Here is a 7,861-nt window from a genome sequence, read left to right as displayed (position 1 = left end):
CACTACCCTAAGGTTAGTTACTGGTCAGATTTCTGAACAGTACATTTTAATTTCATGAAATGTTACAGATTGCCTCCATGACTTTCTTTTTGATGATTCTTTTGCTGCGTTTTTCATATATCCTGATGTGGGAGAAAAATGATTTTCTGTTCGTTGAAGCCAACATAGGTTAACATCATTTGCTCTGACCCTCTGCTCTTACCAAGATAGAAGGAGAATATAGTCTCTTGCATTGGAACAGCTTTGTCATGGCTTATGTAAGAGCACGTGGCACCTGCAAGAGTCCAGAGCAAGGAAGGTAAGGCAGTAAAAGGGATATAGAAGAGCACAGTGAATAGTCGATAATTGCTACCATTGTGAAGTGTACACATAGGTGGGGAGTCATGTGCATCAGGATGGCTAACTTAAATTGTATAAAATTTTTACATTCCTATTTTAACCCCACTTTAATGCCATGAAAGGGTAGGTAAATAATCCCATTTTAGAGATCTTCCATATATGGAAATCCGGCTTCCCCAACTGCCAAGTGCCAAACCTGCCTGGTTTGAGTCACTGGTTCATAAATCCTGGAAACTGCCTTTCCCCTATTATTTCAGTGAGTTCATTTTCTTCTGGTTTTTCTCCTTTGCCTTTGAAAAACTACTTCTTTTCAGTTTTCACTTGTTCTATTTCATTTTTGGGGTACTCTGCTATCTATTAAGTGTTTGTATTTCCAGGAATTGGGTTCTGAATACTATAATCTCCCAGGGCAATATTCAACTAACATATGGGCCAGTGACCCTAAATTAAATCTCACTGCTTTAAACTTGTACACCTTAAACCCATATTTTAAAATGTGTATCTTTAAGTGACTATCCTGCATTCTTCCCAAATTCACCATGTTCAAATCTCAGTAATTATGTTTTACTACCCAACCTCTGGTAATCTCCTTAGCTACAGAAATCAGTATCTGTTATGACTTGGATATGAGGTGTCCCCCAAAAGCTCATGTGTAAGACAATGTAAGAAGGTTCAGAGGAGAAATGATTGGGTTTTGAGAGTCTTAATCAGTGAATTAATCCCTGATGGGATTAACTGAGTGGTAACTGGAGGCAGGTAAAGTGTGACTGGAGGAGGTGGGAATTGGGGTGTGGCTTTGGGATATATATATTTGTATCTGGCCGGTGGAGTTTCTCTCTGCTTCCTGATGATTCAGAGCTGCTTCCTCTTCTGCCTCACCTGGAGTCCCGAGGAATGGAGCTGGCCTTCTGTGGACTAAGATCTAAGATCTCATGAGCCCTCAAATAACGCTTTCCCTCTCCACAACTGGGCTGGTTAGATCCTTTTAGAAACAGCAGCGAAATAGCTAATAGTATCCAAAGTAGTTTCCCAGAGTAAAAAACTTGGAGATATTTTTATCAACTTTTATTAGTTGCCTCCCAGTTTTCACCATACTTCTAAGAACTCAATTACACCTACCAAATTTCTTTTGAATGGATCTCTTCCCATTTTCCTGGACAATTTTAGGATCTATCATTTAATTAAGAGATTTTTTTAAATTTATTTGGGAGCAAGACTGGAAATAGTTCTTGTTTTAAGTTTTCTTTCTATTTATAAACAATGTGTGCTCAAAATAAAATGAATAAAGTACAGATAAGCAAACAGGAAAAAATTCAAACCACCCTCATCCTACCTCTCAAAAATAACCATGATTCACATTTCAATGTGTCTTTCTCCTGTATTATTCAATGGAAATAGAGTTTATGTGCATATTTTAACAATAGAAATATACATATGGTTATTCAGTTTTTTCAATTGACAAAATAATTTTGCCTTTTCTCATGTCCATAGTCTTTATAACATAAATTCCAACATTGTTACCATATTCAACTGCACGGATGCACATGATTTACTTCTTTATCATCCTGTTTATTTTTCATTTTTGTTATTATAAATAACACAATAATGATTATTTCCTTAAACTACTTTTATAGCAAATGATACATACCTGTAAAGAGGTAAATCAATGGATACATTCTTATTTGATCAGTAATATGTGTTTATCACAGACAAATTATAGATCAGCCAAAATTGCAGAATCCTATACATTCAGACCCCACATTATAGATGCAAGTTTGGGGGGGGCGGTCTGGAAGAACACCCTCAGGTTTAATAGTTCAGAAGGATTCACAGAAGTCAGCAATAACTCATGGTCATTGCTTATTTCAGCAAAAGGATATGGATTAAGATCAACAAAGGAAAAGACTCAGAGCAGAGTCCATGAGAGTTCAGGCACAAGCTTCCAATTGCTTTCTCCTAGTGTAGACATGGAGACACCTCTTACTTCTCCCATCAACTACGTGTGCCAACATGCAGGAGTACTGCCAACAAGGAAATGCACCCAAACCTTAATGTCCAGCATTGTTATTGGAGTCAAATGAGGTTGTCTGATCATTCGTATGACTGACCTTAGTCTCCAGCCCTTCCATAGGTCAAGTTGATACCATGTGACCCAGAGTACCCACCATAATTCACATGAATCAAAATTATCCAGTGTGACCCAAGGTCCCTTGGTAAAAAAGGATAGTCTTATTAGACAGTACATTCCAAGGACTGAGAGGTTACTTCCCAGAAGTTGGTCAAGAACCAAATCTTCCTGGTCAAGTTTAATCTTTATTGCACATGGGTGTATGTTCCTATCATAATTTATCTTATTCTATTAATTTAACCTTTCCTGTGTCTATGAATATACAGCTAAATATCATGATTATTGAACAGAATTCTACCATAACTAATTTCTAATTTTTGTTTTTGCTATTATGCATAGCGGTACAGTGATTATCCTAAGCTGTGTGTGTGTGTGTGTGTGTGTGTGTGTGTATTCATTATTAGATCCTTAGAATAATGCTCTAGAAATGAAATTTTTGAATCAAAGGTTAACTACATTTTTCAACACTTTTGTATGTGTGTGTATACATATGTACATATATTTAAAAAAAAAAACACTAAAATACCACAGAATGCTATAAATTTATGCTTTCACCAAAAATGAAAGTGTATACACACTTCTACTTATTTTCACAAACTACTTTTAAAAAGAAAACTATTTTTTAGGCAAAATATGACTCCATTTCCATATTTACATGATAGATAAGTTTAGCACGTATTACATGCTGTTCATTTGTTTTATTTATGAATTATGTGTGTTCCTTATCTATTGTATTATTGTTCTGCATATATTCATGGCAAACTTTTTTGTCAGGTGTGTCTTTTATATTAGCCCATTTATATTTTGTTCCTACTGGCTTCTGACTCATATTGCTTTTGATAGGAAGTCAGCAATAATGAAGTAGTTTAGCTTCAATCACGGTATGTAACATGTCTGGTTGCTCTGCTTCAAAATGTTCTGTTTATCATGAAATCTCATCAAGCTAATTATATCTGTTATGGTTTGGATATGAGGTGTCCCTCAGAAGTTCCTGTGTTAATGCAGGAATACTCAGAGGTAAAATGATTAGATTATGAACTTAATCTAATTTATAACCTAATTTGATGAAGGAAGTTAGGTCACTGGGTCATCCCTTGGGGATTATATCTTGTCACCCTAGCTCCTCCCTTTCTCTTTCTTTGCTTCCCAGCCACCATGAGATGAGCAATTTTTTCCTCTGCTGTCACCTTTTTTTACCAGCTTGGCCCAGAGCAATGGAGTCTGTGGACAATGACCTGAACCTCAGAAACTGTGGCCCCCAAATAAACATTTCCTTCTCTAAATTATTTTTGTTAGGTATTTTGGTCACAGCAACAAAAAGGTGACTAATGCAGAAACTGGTAAGAAGAAGTGGGGTCTTAGCTGTGGCTAACCTGACCTTGTGATTTAGAAACCTTTGGAACTGACTTGAGAGAGGAGTTTGAAAAATTTGGAGATACAGGCTGGAGAAATCTTACAGTGTTGTAAGCAGAACTGATTGAGCCATTCTGCAGGGAGTTCAGAAGACCAGAGTGCTGATAAGAATGTAGACAGTAGACGGGATATAGCTTAGTTGGCAGAGTGCTTGCCTTGTCAGCGTAAGGCCCTGGATTCAATCCCCAGCACTGGAAAAAAAAAAAAAAAAAAAAAAAAAATACAGACAGTAAAAAGTAATCTCTTGAGGTTTAAGAGAGGAGTAAGAATACTACTGGAAATTGGACTAGAATCCATTCTGTTAGACTCTAGCAAAGAACTTGTCTATATTTTGTTCATGTCCTGAATGTTATGTGAGGCCAAATTTAAATGTTACAGGCTAATGAATCTTGTGGAGGAAATTTCGAGGAACCACAACATACAGGTGGTGACATGGATATAGCTGGCAGTTTTTAACCACGTTTACTAATTAAGAGGACTACAGGAGCAAAAGGATTTTAAAAACTTTCAGTTTGGCCAGAAAAGTGCCTGTAAAACTGGGGTCAAGGAAGGTGTGGTTTTGAAGAGATCACAGCTACTAGAAAGATACTGAGTGCTTTACACAGTGATGCTTTGAGGGCATCTGAAGAATTTGCAAAATCACACCCACCACAGACTCACGCATGTAAAAGGAGAATTCCTTTGAAAAGAGACCAGTGGGACTTAGGAAGTTGTATTACCATGCAGAATCACACAGGCACTCTGAGGCTGCTGCAGCCATGGTTCCAGGAGGCCTGGCTGCTACTCAAGATGGTGACAGGTCTTGGCATTGTTCACATGATGCTGGTTCTGCAGAACTGTAGGATACTAGAGTCAGGAGGTCATGAAGGTTTTTACTGATATTTCAGAGGATGACCTGGGAGCATGCAAAAGGTAGCAGAGCTGAAATTTCTGCAGACTTCCCCCTCAAGGATGATACCTGAAGCTGTGAATGTGAAGCCAAAGTTGGAATGGAGAACCCCAGGAATTAAAAGACTTCAGTAGCATGGACTTGTATACAGAGGAAAATAACTGGCTGTGGGGAAAACCATGTTGAGAAGCCATAAACCCTTTAAACAGCAAAGTCATAGGAATGGGGCTCCTTAAGTCCTTCATAGCTCACATCTCACCAACATGTACCCCAGATTCTGTAGGTGGAGTTAAATGATCTAATGTTTTCCTCTGGGTTTCAGTCTGGCTCTATCCCATCCTTTCTTTCTTTGTCCCTAATCCTCCTTTTTTGAATTGAAATGTCTAAACTGTGTCACTTTATATTGGATATATATTACTTGTATTCAATTTTCACAAGAGCAGGTATATTCAGAGATAAAATGATTGGATTATGAGAGCCATAATCTAATCAGAATGCTGATCCATTTGATGTATTAATTTGAATGACTAACTGGGTGGTAATTTTAGGCAAGTGGGGAGTGATTAGAGGAAAGTCACTGGGGACATAGTGTTGGGGATTATATCATGTCCCACGTCTCCTCTCTCATAGATGTTTATCAGCTACCATAAGGTGAATAGTTTTCTTCTGCTATGCCATTCTACCATGATATTCTGTCTCATCTTGAGCCCAGAATCAATGGAGTGAGCAATTGTGAACTGAACCCCTGAATCCACGAACTAAAATAAACATTTTCTACTCTAAGTTGTTCTTATTGGATATTTTGGTCACAGTGACAAAAAGCTGAGTAACACACTGTTCTTTGGTGTGATCTTTTATGCTCTTCTTGCTTGAGGCTTGTTGAACTTGAGTTTGTGGTATTTTGCATATTTTTAAATTTTTTTATTTGTTCCTTTTAGTTATGCATGATAGTAAAATGTATTTGACATATTATACATACATGGAGTATGACATCCCATTCTTGTAGTTGTACACGATGTGGAGTTAAACTTGTCATGTAATCATATATGAACACAAAAGTTATATCCAATTCCTTCTACTGTCTTTCCTGTTCCCATCCCCCCTCCCTTCCCTTCATTTGTCTTTGTCTAATCCAATGATCTCCTATTCTTTCCTCCTTCCCCCACTTATTGTGTGTCAGCATCTGCTTATCAGAGAAAATATTTCAGCTTGTTTCACTTAGCATGATATTCTCCAGTTTCATCCATTTCCTGGCAAATGCCATAATTTCATTCTTCTTTATGGTTGAATAATATTCCATCACTATATATAACACATTTTCTTTATCCATTCATCTGTTGAAAGGCACCTAGCTTGGTTCCATAGCTTAGCTATTATAAATTGAGCAGATATAAACATTGATGTGGCTTCAGTATGCATATTTTTTAACAAATATAAAAAATGTATCTTCATTTTCTTTGAATAGTATTTAACCCTCCCTCTTCTTTTCTTCTTCTGCTATTGCAGATACTTTTAAGTTAGATTGCTTAATATTACCCCAAAGGCCATAGAGGTTCTGCTCACTATTTTTAAAAATTTTTTTCTCCTTGTACTTCAATCTGGAGAGTTTTTATTTTCATGTCTTGAGGTTTATTTCTCTTGCCTTGTATTGCTCTTTCAGTATCAAATCTATTGTAATGTCTATGCAGGGAATTCTTCATTCTGGTATGACTTCTAGTTCTAAATTGTCATAATGGTTGGTTTCCATTTGCCTCTTCATTTTACAGGTCTTTCTTTAACTCTTTGAATAAATTTACAATATTTGGGTTTTTTTATTTTTAGTTTTTTACTTTATATTCATTGTACACAAATGGGGTACAACTTTCATTTCTTTGGTTGTCCAAAGTAGTCATGCCGTTTGTGTAATCATACATGTACATAGGGTAATGATGTTTGTCTCATTATATTATCTTTCCTTCTTCCCCACCCACTTCCCACCCTTCATTTTCTTATATTCAATTCATCTTTCCTCCATTCTTGTCTCCCGCTTACCCCCTGTTATATATCATTAACCACTTATCAGAGAAGTCATTTGGCCTTTGGTTTTGTGGGATTGGCTTATTTCACTTGGCATGATATTTCTCCAACTTCATCCATTTACCTGCAAATGCCATGATTTCATTCTTCTTTATGGCTAAATAATATTTCATTGTGTGTATACCAGTGTTGTCTGATAATTCTATCTAATCTGTCACTTCTGTATCTTTTCTATTGGTTCATTTAGTTCTTCTAATAAAAACATTATTTTTCTGACTCATTGCTTTGGCAGTACTTTTTTGATTTCAGGAAGTTAGCAGGTTTAAAAGACATTTTAATAAAAATTTTAATTAATTTGAGAGGGCACACATTCTCTGGAGGATTTAACTGATTTTTAATCATCATGTTGAGAAAACAATCTTTTATCACTTGATTGTTAAGAGCCCTCAGAAAACAAAGAGAAAATAAAGCATGGTTCTCAAATACAGTAGTCTTTTCACTACTCTCTTCCTTAAGGTCCTGTATAATTGAAGAGTTATAATGAATAAAACTTAATGATCACTATTTTGAGACTTAATATGCACTTTGAAGCTAAACATATGCCATCTAACCAAAATGTCAAGTTACTATGATGCACATAATTTAAACTATTTAGTCATTAGAGTGTAAAAGATTTTAGACCTACAGTTTGTTTCCTGAAGATGAATCTCTATTCTTTATAATTTGCAGGATCTTGAGTTATACAATGAATTTAAAAGCTATTTGTATGGTAATAAAAGGAGAATAGCAGTCAAGTTAGAATTTGAGCTCTGTCATTTGTGAAGGCAATAAAAAGTATTCCCAGCCAGAAAAGAATCAATTTATTTTTGCCCAGAAAGAGCGCAATTTTTCATCTTCAGTTTACACAGAGACGTTGTTTAATGACCCCAGCAGCTTGTTAGTTATTGGAGTCAGGGAAACAGTAGTCCCTGCGTACATCGAGAGGGTTACTGGTCCACTTTTTGGGGAAAAAAATATTCCTCATGTAAATGAAGAAAGAAATTAATAAAGCCTGGGGTGCCCTGGACACAAGAAAG

This window comes from Sciurus vulgaris (genome assembly GCF_902686455.1).
Source record: "Sciurus vulgaris genome assembly, chromosome: 1".
Classification (NCBI taxonomy): domain Eukaryota; kingdom Metazoa; phylum Chordata; class Mammalia; order Rodentia; family Sciuridae; genus Sciurus; species Sciurus vulgaris.
This window is presented reverse-complemented; position numbering follows the sequence as displayed.